This window comes from Phyllobates terribilis, unplaced genomic scaffold (genome assembly GCF_046119375.1).
Source record: "Phyllobates terribilis strain yellow unplaced genomic scaffold, ASM4611937v1 Scaffold_4__5_contigs__length_816908805, whole genome shotgun sequence".
Lineage (NCBI taxonomy): Eukaryota > Metazoa > Chordata > Amphibia > Anura > Dendrobatidae > Phyllobates > Phyllobates terribilis.
Genome location: NW_027362764.1, coordinates 309,227,064 through 309,251,475, shown reverse-complemented (window position 1 = coordinate 309,251,475; position 24,412 = coordinate 309,227,064). Strand labels below are relative to the sequence as shown.

The 24,412-nt window shown below is 43.2% G+C and overlaps 1 protein-coding gene across 6 annotated transcripts in view; it reads right to left on the bottom strand.

Annotated features, from left to right (window-relative positions):
• ATPSCKMT (ATP synthase c subunit lysine N-methyltransferase) overlaps positions 1–24,412 on the bottom strand; it is a 182,619-nt gene that overhangs the window by 146,689 nt on the left and 11,518 nt on the right. Inside the window, exon 2 of one of the 6 annotated variants that reach the window (XM_073678364.1) lies at positions 7,080–7,235. The exons of 4 other annotated variants lie outside the window; for them this stretch is intronic. The gene's annotated coding sequence lies outside the window, so the exon portion shown is untranslated. Of the gene's footprint in view, positions 1–7,079; positions 7,236–11,754; positions 11,775–24,412 lie in introns of those variants that run through there. One more of the 6 variants, XM_073678365.1, reaches the window with a different exon arrangement.

Sequence of the window (24,412 nt, the reverse complement as noted above, 5' to 3'; positions counted from 1 at the left end):
GAAGACTTTTCCTTTACTTGGTTTCAGAAACTAAAGTTCATTCAGCTACAAATGTTATGCTGATATGTATTGGCCAGTGTTGTTACTGCTCACTTATGTTGCTGTCAATTAAGTTGATTCAAACTGGGAGTGGCTTCTACTTCTCTTCCTGCGTCCCTCCTCTCAGTAGCCATTTTGCTGTTCATCTCATTGCTGTGAGCACACACATTTCTAGGCTTGTGAAATCTTCAATTTCTTGGATACAAAGGTAGGAAAGTCTCACAGCATCTAACAGCCAGTTATACCTTCATTAGCCTTATGTGGTGACAGAACAGTCAGAAATTGTCTTTGAGCCTGGACTTGGCTTACATATATTTTGTATGAAACTTATCACTATAGGTATGATTTTTATACGAAAAATGGATAATAATTAGTATCTACATATTGTTTTACTTATATTCAGCACAAAGTAAAGATGGTGGCTCTGTTACAATTTTCCTATTGGTCGAAAATACAGTCGAAGATGGAATGAAAATTCTGAAACCGTATACGGTTTACATAATATATAAATGACATTTATAAATAATTATCACTAGAAATAATTTACTTTTTTATCTGCACTTTAGAATCGAGTTTCATTCTACTTGCCATGTGTTACTGAACTAAATTACGAAGCAAAAATTCATCTACCAAGTCATCATGAGTGATAGTGATGCTGGATCTAGTTTCCGCCATAATCCAAGAAAACGTGTTTGCAGGTTAGTATCATTTTGTGAAAAGCCAATAATGTAGTATTGTGTAGTATTTCTGAAAATTATTTAATTTTCATATTTACAGATTTACATCTGACGAAATAATGCGAATGCTAGAAGAATCTGATTCTGAGCATGAGGAAGAACCATATGTTGCATCTGATGATGAAAACTATGTACCACAAGTGGATGTTACTGAAGAAGATTCAGACATTGAACAAGAAATGGTCATAGAGCAGGAAAAAGAATACGACTCAGACGAAAGTGTTGAGGATGAGTCTGTGCCTCAAAGTGCAGGCGACATTTGGACTGCTAATGATAAAACTCAATGGTGTAGTGATCCACTGCCAAATGCACAAACAAAATCTCGTAATGTCCTACGACTAGTGTTGAGCGATACCTGCCGATATCAGGAAATATCGGATCGGATTGGATCGGGCCGATACCCAAAAAGTATCGGATATCGCCGATTCCGATACTGGAAACCAATACAAGTCAATGGGACACAAATATCGGAATGAAAATAAACCCTTTCTTTCCTTGTAGGTTAATTCTACATGAAGGAAAACAACTAACAATAATGTAGAATGTATTGGGGGAGGTGGTTGCCTAAATCAATGGGAACAGTGCTCACAGTGAAACATGAAAAGCCGGCAATTCAGCAGCGGCATACACCTGTACCCGACAATTTATAACAGAAAGAATAGAGCTTCACACATAGATTAGATAGATAGAAACATGTCAGTCACATATATAATAAGTACAGTGACAGTGTTGCTTACTGTACTTGTCATTTAGTGTTAAAATAAAGGATTTATTAAAAAAAAAATTGGCGTGGGGGTTCCCCGTAATTTTAGTCTCTAGCGGATGTTAAGCAGACGGCTGGGGCAAATGTTTGAAGCCTGGGAAGGGGGTAATACCCACGGAGCATCCCAGGCTACTAATATCAGCCCCCAGCTGAATACCTAGCCTTTACTAGCTATTAAAATGGGGGACCCCCCCAAAAAAATTATGTGGGGTCCCCCCTATTTTAATAGCTAGCAAAGGCTAGGCAGACAGCTGGGGGCTGATATTAATAGCCCAGGAAGGGTGCCATGAATATTGGCCCCCTCCCAGGCTAGAAACACCAGCCGTCAGCCGCCCCAGAAATGGCGCATCCATAGGATGCGCCAATTCTGGCACTTAGCCTCGCTCTTCCCACTGCCCTGTAGCGGTGGCAGTGGGGTAATAGGGTTGGGGTTGATGTCAGCTTATAATGCTAGCTGACATCAAGCCCAGGTTAGTAATGGAGAGGCGTCTATAAGACACCCCCATTACTAACCCCATAGTCAAAGTTAAAAAAAACACAAACACCCAGAATAAAATCCTTTAATTGAAATAAACACACAATTCTTTATTGTTCTAAATTAAACCATACTTACCGTCACGCCCATTCCAGCTGAAGCCAACGATCTCCTGCAATAAAAATAAAATAATAAAGCAACATCATCCTTACCTTTCCATGGTTCCCAGGACAGCTTCAGCTCTGCTACATCGAGATGACAGGCTGGACCGCAGCAGAACGCTGCCATCCAGCCTGTCATCCCGCAGACACTGAGAAGCGCAGGCATGCTTGCGTTCCTCAGTGTCTGGCTGTGCCGGCATCCAGATGAGCCGACAATGAACTCAGCTCACCTCATGCACGTCACTGACAGCGTGGGAGAATTCTCCTGCGCATGCGGTGACTGAGAGAGACTCGGCTCATCTGGATGCCGTCACAGCCTGACACTGAGGAGCGCAAGCATGCCTGCGCTTCTCAGTGTCTGCGGGATGACAGGCTGGATGGCAGCTTTCTGCTGCGGTCCAGCCTGTCATCTCGATGTAGCAGAGCTGAAGCTGTCCTGGGAACCATGGAAAGGTAAGGATGATGTTGGTTTATTATTTTTCATTTATTGCAGGAGATCGTTGGCTTCAGCTGGAATGGGCGTGATGGTAAGTATGGTTTAATTTAGAACAATAAAGAATTGTGTGTTTATTTCAATTAAAGGACTTTATTCTGGGTGTTGTGTTTTTTTTTTTTAAATACTTTACTAGAAATTCATGGCGGTCATGTCTAATATTGGCGTGCCCCATGAATTTCGGGCTTAGGGCCAGCTGATAATGCCAAGCTGGCCTTAACCCCTTTATTACCCAGTGAGCCACCGCACCAGGGCCCTGGATGAGTTGGGTACAGCGCCAGAAGATGGCGCTTCTATGAACACGCCATTTTCCGGGGTGGCTGCGGACTGCAATTTGCAGCGGGGGGGGGGGGGGCCCAGAAAGCTTGGGCCTCCCTGCGCTGCAGATTCCAGCCCCCAGCTGCCTAGTTGTACCTGGCTGGACACAAAAATAGGGCGAAGCCCCACGTATTTTTTTTTTTAATTATTTCATGAAATTCATGAAATAATTAAAAAAAAAAAAAAGGGCTTCCCTATATTGTTGTGTCCGGCCAGGTACAAATAGGCAGCTGGTGGTTGGGGGCAGCCCGTTCCAGCCTGCTGTACCTGGCTGGACACAAATATAGGGCGAAGCCCCACATCAATTTTTTTTAATTATTTCATGAATTTCCTGAAATAATTTAAAAAAAATTGACGTGGGGCTTCGCCCTATTTTTGTGTCCAGCCAGGTACAACTAGGCAGCTGGGGGAAGGAATCTGCAGCGCAGGGAGGCCCAAGCTTTCTGCCCCCCCCCCCCCGCTGCAAATTGCAGTCCGCAGCCACCCCGGAAAATGGCGCGTTCATAGAAGCTGGATGCTGTACCTAGCTGGCATACAAAAATATGGCAAAGCCCACGTCAAAACTTTTGGGAAAAATTAATTAAAAAATAAATAATAATTTAGGGACTGCATCTTTATTAATTAAAAAATAAATAATTTAGGGACTGCATCTTTATTAACTCCTCAAATGTCATTTAGTGTTAAAATAAAGGATTTATTTAAAAAAAAATTGGCGTGGGATCCCCCATAATTTTAGTCTCTAGCGGAGGTTTAGCCGACGGCTGGGGCAGATGTTTGAAGCCTGGGAAGGGGGTAATACCCACGGAGCTTCCCAGGCTACTAATATCAGCCCCCAGCTGAATACCTAGCCTTTACTAGCTATTAAAATGGGAGACACCCCCCAAAAAAAAATGACGTGGGGTACCCCCTATTTAATAGCTAGCAAAGGCTAGGCAGACAGTTGGGGGCTGATATTAATAGCCCAGGAAGGGTGCCATGAATATTGGCCCCCTCCCAGGCTAAAAACACCAGCCGTTAGCCGCCCCAGAAATGGCGCATCCATAGGATGCGCCAATTCTGGCACTTAGCCTCGCTCTTCCACGCTGCCCTGGTGCGGTGGCAGGGGGTAATAGGGTTGGGGTTCATGTCAGCGCCAGCTGCCATGAAGCCCAGGTTAGTAATGATGGGCGTCTATAAGACACCCCCATTACTAATCTACAAAGTGTTAAAAAGAAAAACACACACTACACCCAGAAAAAAATAATTTGGAATAAAATACACCATTTTATTTAATTCTTAGTTTACTAAAAAAAATAGTTACCTGTCCACGTTCCTGCGCTGATCTCCCATGCACAGCTGTCACATCTGGAGATGGTGACAGCTGTGCATGGCTGCTGTAAGCTCACACTGCCGGGAACACGTCCGCTCCCGGCAGCGGGAGCCACTGACTGAGGTCACCGGAGTGCATTCAGGCAGCGCAGCTCCGGAGACCTCCTTTACGGCACTGCTGTACCGTGGGAATTTCTCACGATACAGCAGGGCCGTAAAGGAGCTAACCGGAGCAGCGCTGCCTGAACTCCGGCGAACCCGCTTATGCAATGACGGGGCTGCTTTACGGCCCCGTCATTCTAGCGGCGGCAGCGGTTCAGAGCGGTCACATTCCATGTGGCTGCTCTAAACTGGAGATCATCGTGGGACACTCGTGGACTACTATGGAGGGGTAAGGATAAGGTTGTGGTTTATTATTTTAGATTTTATTACAGGAGATCGATGGCTTCGGGGAATTAGGTGTCTAGGTGAGTACAGGTGTATTTTTTTATTTTTTACTTTATTTTAGGTGGCGATCGGCGGGGACAGGTAATGTATGAACTAATTTATTGTAGGTAACCACTGGCCACCAATGACATGTATTTAAAATTTATTGGGGACACAGTAGGGCAATTTAAATAGCAGGATCAGGCTGATGGGAACTACTGCTCCCATCGAGCTGATCCTGCTGGCACGAGTGGACGGGGGACAGACATAGGCCGATGGGAGTAGTAGTGTCACATCGGCCTATGTCTGCCTGCACGCACACACCCCCTAGACATCGCACAGACACCGCGCACACCCGCGCAGACATCGCACAGACACCGCGCACACACCCGCAGACATCGCACAGACACCGCACACACTCGCAGACATCGCACAGACACCGCACAGACACTAATCATGACGGGCTGATGGTCTGCGAGGTGTGGCTGACCTGTGCGGCCGTGGGAAAGTTCATGTGAGTTCATGCAGTCAAGCATGAACTCACATGAACCCTCTGAGGGCACTGCGGCGACTTCAAATTAACAGCTGATCAGCATCACCTGATACCTCAGCTGTTCATTTGAAATAACCGGCGGGAAAGCGCAGCACAGAACGGGAAAGCCGGCGGTGAAGTCTTTTCACTGCCGGCTTCCCCGCCCGAGTCCTTCGCTCCCCGCTCCTTGGTGCTGTGCTCCCCGCCCGGTCCTAACTTACGATCGGGATGGGAGGTGGTGAGGGGAGCGGAGGATTGGGGTGGGAGGCTGTGGGGAAGCAGTATGGGGCTGTGTGATTGTTTAAAAGCCGGCGGCTTTTTACCGCCCGCCTTTTAAACAATCAGGAGAATTCTCTCACGCTGGGATGGCATTCTGATAACAGGCTGGATCGCAGCTGAGCGCTGCCATCCAGCTTGTCATCCTTCAGAGACACTGCAGAGCGCAGGCATTATGGGAACTTCCGATTCCGGTATTCGATATTGTAAAAGTATCGGAATTAAGTATCGGAATTCCGATACCGCGAATATCGGCCGATACCCGATATTTCAGTATCGGAATGCTCAACACTACCTACGACAAAGAGGTGGCCCTGCAGCAATCAGCAACCTGTATACAGCAAAAGAGCTATTCAAGTCAATCATGACTCCCGAGATGTGTGACATCATATTACGAGAAACGAATCGAAAGGCCAAGAGAGTTTGTGATACTTACAACAACGAACTGGTACAACGTTTTCCTGATTCTTCTGAACGGCCACCACAAAAAACATTCAAGCAATTTACTGAAACTGAACTCCATGCATTTTTGGGCATACTGATTGTTGTCTCTGTGCACACCAGCAGCAAAGAGAATCTGGAGGAAATGTGGAATGTTGCTGCTCTGCCTCTTATACGTGCAGCCATGTCTCGTGACCGATTCAAGATGATACTCAGATTTATCAGATTTGACAACGAAAATACACGTGCAGAACGTGTGCAAACAGATAAAGCTGCATCAATACGGGACATCTGGAAAATGCTGAACAGAAATCTGGAGAGAGCCTACAAGCCATATAATTGTATCACCGTCGACGAGCAATTATTTCCATTTAGAGGCCATACTAAATTTACCCAGTATATACCTTCAAAACCAGCTAAATATGGCATAAAGATTTTCTGGGCTTGTGACTCGCCAAACGCCTACCCATTACAAAGTCAGCTCTACACTGGGAAACCAACTGATGGTCCTCGACAAGTAAACATTGGTGAACGAACAGTATTGGACCTAGTGAGCTCGTATAAAGGCTCTGGAAGAAATGTCACCACCGATAACTTCTTCAACCATGGAACTAGCTAAGGTATTGAACTCCTGGAACATGACACTAGTTGGTACAGTGAGAAAAAAACAAAAGGTTCCTACCTAGCAACATGCAGCCTGCCAAAGAAAGGCCTGTAAACTCGACAAATTTTGCCTACAATCATGATGCAACAGTCTGTTCATATGTACCAAAGAAGAACAAATCAGTCGTGCTTCTATCATCTATGCACATGATGGGAGAAGTTGAAGAGACACTAGCAGCCAAGCCAGAGATAATAAAATACTACAACAAAACAAAAGGTGGAGTTGATGTTATGGATAAAATGTTGGGAGAGTACACTGTGAAACGACGAACATTATGTTGGCCTCTGGCATTTTTCTACAATATGATTGACGTCACTGGGTTAGCATCCTACATAATCTACAGAGAACACAATCCAAGCTTCAGGACAAAGGATCAACGAAGAAAGTTCCTGAAAGATCTCGCAAATCAGCTGTGTATGCCTGCAATTGAAGATCGTAGTACAAACCGAATGATGATGAGAAACCATTTTCTTCGAGGTGCAGTAGAAATGGTGCTTGGACGATGCATTCTGGCAGCATCGCAAGCAGCAGCTGGCCCTCAAATACCTCATGGTAGTCGTGGACCCTCCCCTGTTGTTGGTAGTTGCTATGTCTGCCGAGACCTGAGGCGAAAACAACGTAAGACTTGAAAGTCTTGTGTGGTTTGTGTGAAACCCATTTGCGATGAACACTCAGTAGCAAAGACAACATGCATTACTTGCGAAGAAAATCAATAAAAAAAAGTTTCTTACATTTTCTTTTATAATGTAAATGAACAGTTTTTTTACTTGTTTATAATAAAATAGCATTATCATTAAAAAAATATTCTTTTTTCCTTGCATCATCTTCATTCAAAATATATGAGGGTACATTTGTACCTATGCAGCTTGTTATGGATGCAAAAATATCTCGACCCCTTATCTCGGAAGGGGGTGGAGATATTTAATTGAAATTTGGCCAATATATTCTGGACCAAAACTGCAGAGATGTCATGAAATTTCAGCCCTCTACGGCTTTTCGAAAAAAAGTTATTGCAATTTTAAAACGGAATAGTTACAATTGTACGTACTCAGCCGGACGAAGGTTAAATAGAAAAGTTATTTTTGCTTTATTCTGAGGGATGTAACTTATTTTTCTGCTGACGGAGCTGTATGGCGGCTTGCTTTTTGTGGTACTATTTTTATTGACATGCGTCTTATCGCATTTTATTCCACTTTTCATTCGGCAGCATTATGATAAAGCATCGTATTTTGCATTGTTTTTCTTTTTTTTTTTTTACTGTGTTCACGGAAGGAGTGAGCTAGAGTGTGACAGTTTTATAGGTTGGGTTTTTACAAGTGCGGCGATACCAAATTTGTGTACTTTTTTGTTTATATTTTTTTACACAGATAAATTTATTGGATAAATATTTTTTCCTTTTTTTGGTTTTTTATTTTGTAAGGTTTCTTTTAAATATTTTTTACAATTTTTATTAAGATTTTTTACTTTTTCACATTGTCCCAGGATGGGACATCAACTTTACAATGTCAGATCAGAGATCTGATAATCTGCACTGCAGAGCATCAGAGCAGCATTTGATAGGCAGGAAGGAGGCATCTCACCTCCTGGTCTGTGAGCAGTAGCGGACAGCCACCTTCCTGAAGGCCCCAGGGCCAGCTTGGTAAGAGGGGTCACCATGGAGACCGTCAGCAGAACGCGATCACACAGAGCTGTGCTGATGGAATCATAGAAGGAGCCCACTCCCTCAGTGATGCCGCTGTCAAGAGTGACAGCAGCATCAGAGGGGTTAAACACCTGTGATTGGTGCTAGCACAGATCGTGGGCGGTGCTGCAAGGTCTAAGCTTTCACAAAGAGCGGACACCCTGCATGTGATCACTGCGGTGCTCAACATGAGCTCTTTGCACTAGAACAGGCTAAACTGATACAGGATCAGATGCAATCTTTTGCCGTGGAATTTCCGCAGGGAAAACGCTTAAAAAACGCTTGGTAATACGTGCCCCATGGTCCGCAATGATTATCATTGCGGAAAAATATGCAGCATGTCTATTACCTTTGCGGACACGCAGCGTAATTGCTGCCATTGACTTGCATTGAAACACATATTATCCGTGTCAGCACATTTGCACATCCGGATAATATGCGATTCTATGTGCGGATGGTACCCGGGTTTGGAGAAGAGTAGACTCTCCTCCAGACCCAGGTACCATAGAACCTGTTAAAAAAAATAATTTGAAATATAAGAAAATACTGGAGGCCATCGGAAGGTAAGTATAATCTTTATTTTTTAGCATTCTTATTAATTTTTCTTTTTTTTAACTATTACTTGGTCACACTATATAAATCCATGCCGGTTGCATGGATTTATATAGTGTGACCAAGTTGTCAAGCACTTTTCCAAGTGATAATAAAATCGCTTGGAAAAGGGCTTGATAACCCGCATGCAAAAACACTTGACAAACACTTCCACCTGGCAGGAAAAACGCATGTAAAATCTGCATGCGTTTTTCCAGCCAGGGAGATGCGGAAAAAGTATGCAGCATTTCTGCATCGTGGGCACTTAAGCCCCCGTCTCACATAGCGAGATCGCTGCTGAGTCACGGTTTTGGTGACGCAACAGCGACCTCACCAGCGATGTCGCTATGTGTGACACTTTGCAGCGATCAGGCCCCTGCTGTGAGGTCGCTAATCGCTGCAGAATGTCCTGGATCTTTTTTTGGTCGTTGCCCTCCCGCTGGTCAGCACACATCGCTGTGTGTGACCAGCGGGAGCAGCGATCAGGCTGGTAACCATGATAAACATCGGGTTACTAGGGGCACACGCGCACCTAGTAACCCGCTGTTTATCATGGTTACGAGCCTCCTAAAGTGAGCGGTAACGTCCCGCTCACTGTAGCAGAGTGGTAACCATGATAAACAACGGGTTACTAGGTGCGCGTGTGCCCCTAGTAATCCGATGTTTACCATAGTTACCAGCCTGCTCCTGCTTCAGCAGGCTGGTAACCAGGAGCAGGACATCGTGGAAAGATTCTTTCCACGATGTCGCTGCTCCCCTGATCGTTGGTGAGCCTGCCTGTTTGACAGCTCACCAGCAACCACATAGCGACGCAGCAATGATCCCTGACAGGTCGTATCGTTGTCGGGATCGCTGCAGCGTCGCTAAGTGTGACGGGGCCTTTAGCCTTACTGAGTTGAAAAGGCTTCCAGTTATCATCTACCCCCTTCTTACACAATTTAGTCACTGTTTTTTCAATCTCGGAAACCTTTTTAATAAATCAAGGAAACACTTTCAAGGCTTCAGAGATTTGGGATGCACCCATCCTTAATAGCATAGACCTTAGAGGGGACCATTCAAAAACATTTAGTGGACAAGATATAAACCAATAAATTTACTTCTTAAACTAGAAAAACACCCCTGACACCAAGTTTCGGGAACCAACGGGCAATCAACAGCTGGTTACAGAGATCAGGAATGAGTGCCATGGGATATGAATTCTTTACAGTAAAGTTCACGACTGTCAATGCGTGGTCTAAGACCACCATCTTTTTTACCAACAAAAAAAGAAAACAGTCGAAACATTATATATTTTACCCTTGGGGAGATGGGAGTTTGGTACAAGAACATTAAGATAGTCAATCTCTAAGTGGAGGTAATTTTTCAGATTCAAAGACAGAAAAATATATGCAAAATTTCTAAATATTTCACTTCAACAACTAAGATAATACATCCAATGATGATTAATAATAGTCTCTTTATGTAAATTTTACAGCCAAATCACATTTCAAGGAATATGCATAACTTACATTATATTCATAATTATCTTCACCAAATGATGCTTAATGTTAATCATGTTAATGATAATGTTAATGATGCTTAATGTTGAGATGAAATTGTCAACCATGAGAAGTTCAGCGAGAGATGGCGGGAACAACACACGGACATTTACTAGGGGCGTGTCGGATTATTCAAAAACAGGGACATGTGTGGACAATTTAAAAAATAGAAAAAAAAAGAGCTGGGAGATGATCAGGTGATATCAATTAAATCCTCTTTTAAAACCTTAGTGACAGAGCCAATTTAGACCTTAATGACCAAGCCCAATTTTTTATTATATCTGACCAGTGTCACTTTATAATAATAATTCTGGAATGCTTCAACATATTCTAGAGATTCTAAGATTGCTTTTTTTTCATGATACATTGAACTTTATGTTAGTGGTAAATTTAGGTCTATATGTTTTGCGTTTATTTGGAAAAATATTGGAATTTTGGTGAAAATATTGAAAAATGAACAATTTTCAAACTTTAACCCCTTTAAAGACGTATTAATACGTATCTGCGCCCTGGGCTTTAAGAGCCTGATACGTATTAGTACGTCTTTGCGATCGCACCCGCACACAGGCTGTGCCAGCGCGATCGCCACCAGGTGTCAGCTGATTGTCACAGGTGACACCCGGTGCTATGTGCAGGGAGCGGTGCCGCACAGCTCCTGGCACATTAACCCCCGCAATGCTGCGATCTAAGTCAATCGCAGCATTGGGGTGGCTAAGGGGAGGTGATCGGGATACTCCCCTCCTCTTCCGGCCTCCAGCGCTGTCTGATGCGGCTTTCCGGGTGTTGCCATGACTATCCGATGTCGTCATGACAACATCCGGGTCATCAGACAGCAGGAAGATTTTTTGGTCATGCGCAGTGCATGATCAAACTATCTTCTCCCTGTGCAGCGCTGACAGCCTGCATAGCACAGGTATGGTGCTCCATTCCTGTGCTATACAGGCGATCAGAATAAAAAAAGTGAAAGTCCCAGAGTGGGACAAAGTATAAAAGTATAAAAACTGTCAAAGTGGAAAAAAAAAAAAAATTTGAAAAAATATAAAAATAAAACAAATAATCCACCAAAAATAAAAATATAATGTACCCATCAATAAATATTATGAAAACAAACAATAAAAGTACACATATTTTGTATCGCTGCGTCCGGAAGGACCAGACCTATAAAACTGTCCCACTAGTTAACCCCTTCAGTGAACACGGTAAAAAAAATAAATTAAAAATAAAGCAAAAAATAATGCTTTATCATCACACCGCCAAATAAAAAATGGATTAACACGCGATCAAAAAGACGAATATAAATAAAAATGGTACCGCTGAAAACGTCATCTCGTCCCGCAAAAAAACGAGCCGCCATACAGCTCCATCAGCTGAAAAATAAAAAAGTTATAGCTCTTAGAATAAAGCAATGCAAACAAATTTTTTTTCTATAAAATAGTTTTTATTACGTAAAAGCGGCAAAACATAGAAAAACTATATAAATGTGGTACCGCTGTAAACGTACTGACCCGAAGAATAAAGCTACCTTATCAATTTTACCACAAGTGGAGCAGAATAAAAAAAATTTAAAGAAAAACAATTCCTGAATTGTTGGTTTTTGTTTATTCTGCCTATTAAAAATCGGAATAGAAAGCAATCAAAAAATGGCACGTGCCTGAAAATGGCACCAATAAAAAACATCAACTCATCCCGCAAAAAACAAGACGTCACATGACTGTCGGCCAAAATATGGAAAAATTATAGCTCTCAAAATATGGCGATGCAAAAACTAGATTTTACAAACAAAATGCGTCTTTTAGTGTGTGACAGCTGTCAATCATAAAAACCCCATATGATTCTGGTATCACTGTAATCGCACCGACCCGAAGAATAAAGTCGTCTAATCACTTATACCGCACGAGGAACGACGTAAAAAATAAACTCTCGGGTTGGGGTTAGGGTTGGGCTAGGGATACGCCCATTCTGAGGAAGCAAGACACGCGAAACGTACGTTAGAGGGCTATGTTTGGTGACTATAGTGTGGACTGTCTCACATACGTGCATATATATTTATCTGCTTTACCAAGAAGCACTTGCACTTGCATTTTTGTTTACCAAATTAAAATACCTAGGCAAAATGTTCAAGTGATCTTTTGCATAGCAGAGTTAAAATCTCCATTAATATACATGCTTTTTCTCTACTTATGTCGTATTTATATTGGTTTATTTATATTTACCTATATATTAAGGGGGCATGTGTGTGCATATATGTCTCTCTGCACATAAGTGAACATATTTATATGGTATTTAATCTGAATTTATTCTATGCATGTGACACACACAGGTTTTTCTATACCAGCTGTTTTCATTCTGCAGTATATCTTTTTTACCTGTTTTTATAATTTCTTAGTATACAAATAAAGATTAACTATTTAAATGAGTTTTTGTATGGAAGTAATCTTTGTAGGTTTGTTGGGCAAGGGTTAGGGTTGTGGTTAGGGTTGGGCTAGAGTTAGAGTAGGGGTTGGGAATTTTTTCAAAAGAAAAAAAAAAAAAGATGACGATATGGCAACTAGTATTGAGCATGCATCGGGTGCTCGGGTATGCATTGAGTATCGTGGGTGCACGAGTGACATGCTCGAGTATCCGCCCTATATGCTTTGCGGCCAAAAAAACATTGCGGGGATTGCCTGCCATGCATGAGCGATCCCCGCATGTTTTATTTTGGGTGTCTAATAACCGTGAAACATGCGGGCAGGGACTCTAGCATGTCACTTGAGCACCCTTGATACATGGTGCATTCCCGAGTACCCGATGCAAACTCAAGTAGCGAGCACTTGCACTCAAGACTAATGACAACTTATTCAATATGATGACCTAATGTTATCAAATTCTGTGTCGTACCTCTGGGTTCAAAATGTTCACTATGATAAAATCCTTGAGGTGTGTAGTTTCCAAAATGAGGTCACTTGTGGGAGATTTCCACTATTTAGGCGCATCAGGGGCTCTCCAAACGCGACATGGCGTCCGCTCTCGATTCCTGCCGATTTTGCGTTTAAAAAGTCACACAGTGCTCCTTCCCTTCTGAACTCTGCCGTGCGCCAAAACACTATTTTCCCCACATATGGGGTATTGGCGTACTCAGGAGAAATTGCACAAAAGTTTTTGGGGTCCATGTTCCCCTCTTACCCTTGTGAAAATACAAAAATTGGGGCTTAAACATGATTTTTGTGGAAAAAGTTTGATTTTTTTATTTTCACGGCTCCATGTTATAAACGTCTGTGAAGCACCTGGGGGTTCAGGGTGCTCACCACACATCTAGATAAGTTCCCTGAGAGGTCTAGTTTCCAAAATGGTGTCACTTGTGGGGGGTGTCCACTGTTTAGGCACATCAAGGGCTCTCCAAATGCAACATGGCATCCGCTAATTATTCAAGCAAATTTTACATTCAAAAAGTCAAATGGCGCTTTTTCCCTTCCGAGCCCTGCCGTGCGCCCAAACAGTGTTTTTTCTCCACGCATGCCCAGGGGAAATTGCACAACAAATTTTGGGGTCCATTTTTTCTTGTTACCCCTGTGAAAATAAAAAAAAATTGGGTCTAAAGAAAAAATTTTGTGAAAAAAGTTAAGTTAATTTTTTTCTTCCACATTCCAAAATTCCTGTGAAGCGCCTGAAGGGTTAATAAAGTTCTTGAATGTGGTTTTGAGCACCTTGAGGGGTGCAGTTTTTAGAATGGTGTCATTTTGGGGTATTTTCTGTAAATTTTGTTGGAAAAATGAGAAATCGCTGGTCAACTTTTAACTCTTATAGTTCCCTAATAAAAAAAAAAAAATTGGCTCCAAAATTGTGCTGATGTAAAAAAAAAACAAAACAATGATCCTTGTAGAGAAAAATGTGCTCTTTCTAATGATATCAGAATTAATATATTTTAGGGGTACCCTTTTTGAGAAATGTGACCTAAAAATAGGTAAAATTCTGTTTTTTTAAGTTTTTCATCATATGTGGGTGTGAATATTTCCACAAATACATATGATTTGACCGTGATATTGCAGCAATGCAAAGTCATGTAGATGTTTGGTGTACAGGGCAAAGCACCAGTTACTATTGGTTTTAGGTCTTGAGTTATATATGGGCAAAGTTTGGCATAAATTTTATGCGACGCGTTTTACAAGCTACTTTGACACAAAATTGCGGCCGAACTATTGTTTTGTCATAGCCGGTAATAATTTTATCGTGTTTAGCAGCAAAAGTTGAGCTAGTATGCCAAATTTCAGCATCATAGCCAGTATAGAACTCTAATGGCTATGTGCCAAAGTTTGCAAAATCCTCTTAGCTGAAGCCGCAGGCTTGGTGGAACCTCCAGTGAAAGGTCAACAATGCCCAATGTATTTGAGGACTGGCCCTAAAAATTTACAGAACCTCTTTTCAAACATACATGTACATCCTTATAAATTTTCAACAAAATCGGAGAAGGTCGAGTGGGGACGATTTTTAAAACTGGTCCACTTGATGTGGAATGACCCATGTGGGAAATGTTATTTATTAACTATTTTGTGTGACATATCTCTCTGATTTAAAGCCATAAAAATTCAAAGTTTGAAAATTGCAAAATTTTCAACATTTTCACCAAATTTCAGTTTTTTTCACAAATAAACGCAAGTGATATCGAAAATTTTTTTACCACAATCATGAAGTACAATATGTCACGAAAAAACATTCTCAGAATCAGGGGTATACGTTGAAGCGTTCCAGAGTAATTACCTCAAAGTGACAGTGGTCAGAATTGTAAAAATTGGCCTGGTTATTAATGTGCAAACCACCTTGGGTTGTAAAGGGGTTACATTTTTATATCCTTAAAACAGTCATTTTGTTCAAAATAATTTATAAATAACATTTCCCATATGTCTACTTTACATCTGCATCATTTTTCAAATGAAATTTTATATTATTAGGATATTAGAAGGTGTCAAAGATCAAAGCCAATGGGGCAATGGGGGTGGGGGGGTGGGGCGAGTCACGCAGATCCCATATCTACCACAGATTTGATATAGATCACAGCTGGGGGTGGGTAGGTTACCTTTTTGTCACGAATGCCTCTGTTGCCACCTATCATCAGTATAATTACGCAATCGACAGACTATTAACAGTGGAGGCCGCAGGAAGTTTCTGCTAATATGCCGGTTATTGGAGAACTAACAGTAAGCGTATGGTACATACCCCTCATATTCCAACGCATGGAGTAAGTATATACTTCTATACGGTCCCTGTCAACTCCACAATAACCTAAGAAAGAATAGCTGCCAGCACCAATCAATTACAGGCCGATTGGACGCCCGTTACACGTAGCATGTGTCTTTCAGGAGTGCGATTTATAGAACAACAGGAACAGAATTATTGAATTTCATATTTAATCCAGAAAGATAGGCAGTGTTTATAAAAATATACAAAAGATTTTACAAAAGGAACAAAACAATACAGCATATACAATTACATAAAATAAAAGAATTAACAACAGAAACTTACTAAACACTGGTCACAGAGATTGCAAAGTTTAGCGGACGGAAGCAATCCAATCGAGGAACGTCTGGTGAACGGGGATCAAGCCTACACAGGTATGTATGTTCCTTAGCATTGAACACATCATAACTTGCCTTGTGTTTTTATTAGCTCCTAAGTTACACCCTAAAAGCTCCCCTTGATGATTCTAAACAGGAATGGTCAAGGGATGTGGCTTTAGTTTCATAAAATTATGAGATTCCCAATTTTCAAGGTATCTCCGACCCTGGGCATCACAGGCGGGAGATATTAGGGATAGCAGGGACAGTATCTAAGTACACTGCTCAAAAAAATAAAGGGAACACTTTAACAGAATATAACTCCAAGTAAATCAAACTTCTGTGAAATCAAACTGTCCACTTAGGAAGCAACACTGACTGACAATCAATTTCACATGCTCTTGTGCAAATGGAATAGACTATAAACGGAAATTATTGCCAATTATGAAGACACCCTCAATAAAGGAGTGGTTCTGCAGGTGGGGACCACAGACCACATCTCAGTACTAATGTTTTCTGGCTGATGTTTTGGTCACTTTTGAATGTAGGTTGTGTGTTTCACACTCGTGGTAGCATGAGATGGACTCTACAACCCACAGAAGTTGCTCAGGTATTGCAGCTCATCCAGGATGGCACATCAATGTGAGCTTTGGCAAGAAGGTTTGCTGTGTCTGTCAGCGCAGTGTCCAGAGGCTGGAGGCGCTACCAGGAGACAGTGCAGTACACCATGAGCCGTGGAAGGGGCCATAGGAGGGCCACAACCCAGCAGCAGGACTGCTACCTCCGCCTTTGTGCAAGGAGGAACAGGAAGAGCACTGCCAGAGCCCTGCAAAATGACCTTCAGCAGGCCACAAATGTGCATGTGTCTGCAGAAACGGTTAGAAATCGACTCCATGAGGGTGGTATGAGGGCCCGACATCAACAGATGGGGGTTGTGCTCACAGCCCAACACCGTGCAGGACGCTTAGCATTTGCCACAGAACACCAGGATTGGCAAAGTCGCCACTGGCGTCCTGTGCTCTTCCCAGATAAAAACAGGTTCACACTGAGCAAATGTGACAGACGTGACAGTCTGGAGACGCCGTGGAGAGCGATCTGCTGCCTGCAACATCCTTCAGCATGACCGGTTTGGCAGTGGGTCAGTAATGGTGTGGGGTGGCATTTCCTTGCAGGGCCGCACAGCACTCCATGTGCTCACCAGAGGTAGCCTGACTGCCATTAGGTACAGAGATGAGATCCTCAGACCCCTTGTAAGACCATATGCTGGTGCAGTTGGCCCTGGGTTCCTCCTAATGCAGGACAATGCCAGACCTCATGTGGCTGGAGTGTGTCAGCAGTTCCTGCAAGATGAAGGCATTGAAGCTATGGACTGGCCCGCCCGTTCCCCAGACCTGAATCCGATTGCGCACATCTGGGACATCATGTCTCGATCCATCCACCAATGTCACGTTGCACCACAGACTGTCCAGGAGTTGGCGGATGCTTTAGTCCAGGTCTGGGAGGAGATCCCACAGGAGACCATCTGCAACCTCATCAGGAGCATGCCCAGGCGTTGTAGGGAGGTCATACAGGCACGTGGAGGCCACACACAATACTGAGACTCATTTTGACTTGTTTTAAGGACATTACATCAAAGTTAGATCAGCTTGTAGTGTGTTTTTCCACTTTAATTTTGGGGGTGACTCCAAATCCAGGCCTCCATTGGTTAATAAATTTGATTTCCATTGATGATTTTTGTGTGATTTTGTTGTCAGCACATTCAACTTTGTACAGAACAAAGTATTCAATGAGAATATTTCATTTATTCAGATCTTGGATGTGTTATTTGAGTGTTCCCTTTATTTTTTTGAGCAGTGTATATACTTATTCCACCTCTCCCCTCTGCTTAACAGCTGAATGGATTTGCTAGCATATATATTGTGAAGTCTAAGTCTGGTGACATAGTCTGGCCAGTGTGAATTCACCAAGTGTGATTCATACAAGTGTGGCATTGAATTAATACTGAATTTAACCTGAGGGGAACAGAAGGAAACAGGATACCCAGGCAAAGTAAACAATGTTTCTGTTTTGTTTTTGCTCTCTCCCCTATAGTCCTCCACTTTCTACTAAACCCCCTAATCCCTACACCTATTAACCCCTTTACAACCCAAGGTGGTTTGCAAGTTAATGACCAGGCCAATTTTTACAATTCTGACCACTGTCACTTTATGAGGTAATTACTCTGGAACACTTCAACGAATCCCCCTGATTCTGAGACTGTTTTTTTCGTGACATATTGTACTTCATGATAGTGGTAAAATTTCTTCGATATCACTTGCGTTTATTTGTGAAAAAAAAGGAATTTTTTTTTTATTGGGGAGCTATAAGGGTTAAAAGTTGACCAGCGATTTCTCATTTTTCCAACAAAATTTACAAAACCATTTTTTTAGGGACCACATCATGTTTAAAGTCACTTTGAGGGGTCTTTATGACAGAAAATACCCAAAAGTGACACCATTCTAAAAACTGCACCCCTCAAGGTGCTCAAAACCACATTCAATAACTTTATTAACCCTTCAGGTGCTTCACAGGAATTTTTGGAATGTGGAAGAAAAAAAATTAACATTTAACTTTTTTCACAAAAATGTTATTTTAGACCCAAGTTTTTTTTATTTTCGCAGGGGTAACAGGAAAAAATGGACCCAAAATTTGTTGTGCAGTTTCTCCTGAGTAAGCAGATACCCCATATGTGGGGGGAAAACCACTGTTTGGGCGCACGGCAGGGTTCGGAAGGGAAGGAGCGCCATTTGACTTTTTGAATGTAAAATTTGCTTGAATAATTAGCGGACGCCATGTTGCATTTGGGGAGCCCCTGATGTGCCTAAATAGTGGAAACCCCCCACAAGTGATACCATTTTGGAAACTAGACCCCTCAGGGAACTTATCTAGATGTGTGGTGAGCACCTTGAACCCCCAAGTCCTTTACAGAAGTTTATAACACGGAGCCGTGAAAATAAAAAAAAAAAATAAAAAAAATAAAACTTTTTCCATAAAAATGATGTTTTAGCCCCAATTTTTTTTTATTTTCACAAGGGTAAGAGGAGAAAATGGACCCAAAAAAACTTTTGTGCAATTTCTCCTGAGTACACCAATACCCCATATGTGGGGAAAATACAGTGTCTGGGCGCACGGCAGAGTTCAGAAGGGAAGGAGCACTGTGTGACTTTTTGAACGCAAAATCAGCTGGAATCGAGAGCGGACGCCATGTCGCGTTTGGAGAGCCCCTGATGTGCCTAAATAGTGGAAACCCCCCCACAAGTGACCCCATTTTGGAAACTACACCCCTCAAGGATTTTATCAAGGGGTATAGTGAACATTTTGAACCCAGAGGTACGACACAGAATTTGATGACATTAGGTCATCATATTGAATAAGTTGTCATTAGTCTTGAGCGCAAGTGCTCGCTACTTAAGTTTGCATCAGGTATTCAGGTATGCACCATGTATCAAGGGTGCTCAAGTGACATGCTAGAGTCCCCGCCCGCATGTTTCACGGTTATTAGACACCCCAAAAAAAACATGCGGGGGATCGCTCGTGCATGGCAGGCAATCCCGGCAAGGTTTTTTTTGGCCACGAAGCATATGGGGCGTAGACTCGAGCACCCGCGATACTCAATGCATACCCGAGGACCCGATGCAAACTCAAGTAGCGAGCACTTGCGTTCAACACTAGTTGCCATATCGTCATCTTTTTTTTTTACTTTTAAAAGAAAAAAAAAAACCTAACCCCAATCCTAACCCTATCCTAGCACAACCCTTACCCCAACCCCAGCCCTAGCGTTTATTTGTTACGTCGTTCCTAGTGCGGTATAAGTGATTAGACGACCTTATTCTTCGGGTCGGTGCAACTACAGAGATACCAGAATGATATCGGGTTTTTATGATTGACAGCTGTCACACAATAAAAGATGAATTTTTTTGTAAAATCTAGTTTTTGCATCGCCATATTTTGAGAGCTATAATTTTTTCCATATTTTGGCCTACAGAGTTATGTGACGGCTTGTTTTTTGCGGGATGAGTTGACGTTTTTATTGGTGCCATTTTCAGGCACGTGACATTTTTTGATCGCTTTCTATTCCAGCTTTTGGGAGGCAGAATAAACAAAAACCAACAATTCAGGAATTGTTTTTTTTTTTTTACATTTTTTTATTCTACTCCGCGTGTGGTAAAATTGATAAGGTAGCTTTATTCTTCGGGTCAGTACCTTTGCAGCGGTACCACATTTATATCGTTTTTCTATGTTTTGGCGCTTTTACACAATAAAAGCTATTTTATAGAAAAAATTATTTTTTTGCATCGCTTTATTCTGAGAGCTATAACTTTTTGATTTTTCGGATGATGGAGCTGTATGGCGGCTTGTTTTTTGCGGGACAAGATGACATTTTCAGCAGTACCATTTTTATTTATATTTGTCTTTTTGATCGCGTGTTATTCCATTTTTTGTTTTGTGGTATGATGATAAAGCATTGTTTTTTGCTTAGTTTTTTATTTTTATTTTTTACCGTGTTCACTGAAGGGGTTAACTAGTGGGACAGTTTTATAGGTCAGGTCGTTATGGACGCGGCGATATCAAATATGTGTACTTTTATTGTTTGTTTGTTTTTTCCATAGTATTATTTATTGATGCGTACATTCTATTTTTATTTTTGGTGGATTTTTTTAATATTTTTACAATTTTTTAAAACATTTTTTTTTCACTTTCTGAGACTTTCACTTTTCCCTTCCCCCATGACAGCACACCTGAGAGAGGATCCGCCCTGTCCATGATAGGAAGCCTCATGGAATATCAGGCGGCTGCCATAGGAAGAACACCTACCCAGGCCTGTCCCGGCGCTGGAAGAGCGGGCTGCAGTCCGTGGCGCCGGCCTTCAGGTGCTGGAAGAGCCGTCCGAAGGTTCCCCGGGGACCTGTCGCACGTGCTGGCGCAGGCGGTGCAGAGGTCCTGGACTTCCGGACACCGCCACGCCACCCTCCCCCGGCCGCCCATGTGAACGGTCACGTGCCTCTGACGTCGCGGTGTGGGGCACGCCGGGTAGGGGCGGCGGCGTAAAAAAGATGGCGGCGCCCTGCATAATGCCGGCCGGCATCACGAAAGCGCTGGCGACGGTTGCAGGAGGTGGATGGCGGTTAGGGGGAGGGGTTTGGATACCGGACGGAGACCGCAGGGACCAGCAGGTGGTGACCTCATCCAGTCTCCCATAAAAGGGAGCACCTGAGGTCAGGAGGTTGCTCATCAACATGTCGGACATGGAGCAACAGCAGCTGTCACCACAGCCACAGTCGCCACCGCCTGCATCGCCATCTTCATCTGCTCGCCGGTCCAGAGGGTCCAGTAGGAGGAGCACTGGTGGTCCGAGTCAGAGGGGTAAAGCATCTCAGGACTCCTTGGTCTCCAGGAAGTCGCTTATCCTGAAAAAACCTCCAATTCCGGTATCTGCAATGGCGGGGTGAGTGATCTTCGTGAATGTCACTATATATATATATATATATATATATATATATATATATATATATATATATATATATATATATATATATATATATATATATATATATATATATATATATATATATATATATATATATATATATATATATATATATATATATATATATTTTGTTAACGGGTCCTACTGTGTGTTTTAATCACCAGGAGGAGCCCGGGAAGGCAACCGCCAAGAAGCGGAACAGAGAATGCGCTATTTGCAAGTGCCCTCTAGTGATAGACTGGCAGAAGGAGCTCTGCTCAGACTGCGTTCAAAAAACCATATGTGAGGGAACCCCCGGATTTTGCAGCTAGCCTCAGATCGGTCATTAGATCGGAGGTAGAGGGCTCCCTTAAAGCACTCCTGAAGAAAAAGAAAAAAATAATTTCTGATCTTTCCCCTGACTCTGGTTCCTCTGTGTTGTCGAAGGGACAGGGCCATAGTGGGTCCTCATCCTCCTCCTCTTCAGACAGCGATAGGGAGGGGAGACCGTGTTTTCCAGTAGAAGACACAGACAAATTGGTGAAGGCTGTCAGGACCACTATGGGGTTGAAAGAAGATAAGCCCATTAAGTCCCTAGAGGATATCAGGTTTGCGGGGTTGGAGGAAAAGAAAAAACGTACCTTCCCAGTGAATGCTAGAGTCCAGGCTCTCATTAATAGAGAATGGAAGAAGCCTGAGAAAGTGGGGGCCTTGCCTTCATCTTCAAAGAGAAGGTATCCCTTTGTTCTAAAAGACTTGGAGGTCTGGGACAAGGTGCCAAGAATCGACGCAGCAGTCTCTAGGTCTTCAAAAAGATCGGCACTTCCTCTTGAGGATACGGGGGTGCTTAGTGACCCCTTAGACAAGAAGGCGGATTCCTTTTTAAAACATGCCTGGGAATCCGCAGCAGGGGGTCTTAAGCCAGCCACTGCTGGAACATGTACAGCTCGTTCCCTTATGGTATGGTTGTGGCAGCTGGAAGATCAGCTAAAAAATAAAAAGACCTCAAGGGAGAAAATATTAAACAGTCTCCCCCTGCTACATGGTGCAGCTGCCTTCCTAGCAGATACCTCCGCTGACTCAGTGAAACTGGCAGCTAGGTCGGCTGGGTTATCGAACGCGGCTAGACGAGCTCTGTGGCTTAAAGGATGCCCTCGGGACTTGCAATCAAAAGCTAGACTGTGCTCTATCCCCTGTGACGGCCAATTTCTTTTTGGAAAAAAATTGGACGAGGTCCTTGAAAGAGCAAGTGACAGAAAGGGTAGATTCCCTGGGGTTTCGGCGGATGCCAGGAAAACCTATTTTCGGAGGGGAAAATTTAGTAGAGGTCGCCCCCCGGGAGAAAAAAGGAAATGGGACTTTAAGAACAGAAAAGAGTCTGGTTACATGTTCAGCGGTTCCTCCGCTGCCCCCAAGAAACCTCCACAATGACGCCAGGCCACAGGTGGGAGAAAGACTGTCCTTTTTTCTTCGTGCCTGGGAAAAAATTTCCTCCAGTCCCTGGGTCCTCGACATAGTGAGGGAAGGACTAAGGATTCAATTCCTTCAACGGCCAGGCGGTTCGTTTTTGATAACTCCGGTGAGAAAATCCCCAGAAGAACAGCGGGCCCTGGAATCGGAGATTTTGAGCCTAGTGGACAAGCAGGTACTATGCGAGGTGCCGGACAGTCAAAAAGGAAGGGGATTTTATTCCCCTCTCTTTTTGATAAGAAAACCGGACGGGTCGTTCAGGACTATTATAAATTTAAAGGGCCTCAACCGGTTTGTCAGCAACAGTACGTTCAAAATGGAGTCAATAAACTCTACAATAAAGCTTCTTTCCCACAATTGTTTCATGGCAGTGATAGATCTCAAAGACGCATACTATCACGTCCCGATTTTCCCAGGTCATCAACAGTATCTGAGAGTTGCTCTTTACATTCAGGGGAGCCTCAGACACTTCCAGTTCCAAGCTCTTCCCTTCGGGTTGTCAATTGCTCCAAGGGTATTTACCAAGCTGATAGCAGAGATAACAGCCTTTCTCCGCATCCAGTATACAATCATAATACCCTATCTGGACGACTTCCTTATAGTGGGGGATTCAGAGGAACACTGCGTTTCACATCTGAATCAGGTCATAGCGGTCTTGCAGAGCTTGGGCTGGATGATCAATGGCAAGAAATCAAGACTAGAACCCGCAAGGATTCAGGCCTTTTTGGGGTTTACACTAAATTCAGAGTGTCAGACTTGTCTTCTACCCGACAGCAAGATAGACAAAGTCACGAATGTGGTGTTGGCAGCCATACACACTCCAGTTATGTCCCTAAGGGAGGCTATGTCCCTGTTGGGAACCCTAACGTCTTGCATTCCGGCGGTCAAGTGGGCCCAATTTCACACAAGAAACCTTCAGTGGGAAATCTTGTCAGCACAAAAGTTGTTAAGAGGGCATTTAAAAGGAAAGGTTCATCTCTCCTTGCAAACCAGGAACGCCCTCTTGTGGTGGACAAGCAGGTCAAATTTGTCTCGGGGGGTCCAGTGGGACACGCCGGTACAAGATATCATCACGACCGATGCAAGCAACTCGGGGTGGGGCACTCACCTGAAAGATCATATGATTCAAGGCCCTTGGTCGTTCTGGGAAAAAAAAGGGGTCGTCAAATTTAAGAGAGCTATGGGCGGTGAGGAATGCTTTAGAAGGCTTCCTCCCTCTACTCCAGGGTCACCATGTCCGGGTTATGTCGGACAACAGAACCACTGTGGCCTACATAAACCACCAGGGGGGAACAAAATCTTATTCTCTTCTGGAGGCAGTAAGCAGGCTTTTTCAAGTAGCAGAAAAAAAATCTCCTCTCTCTCACGGCGCTACACATACGGGGCATAGACAACACGAAAGCAGACTTTCTAAGCCGCAACAAGTTGAGGCAAGGGGAATGGGCCCTGAACCCCACTGTGT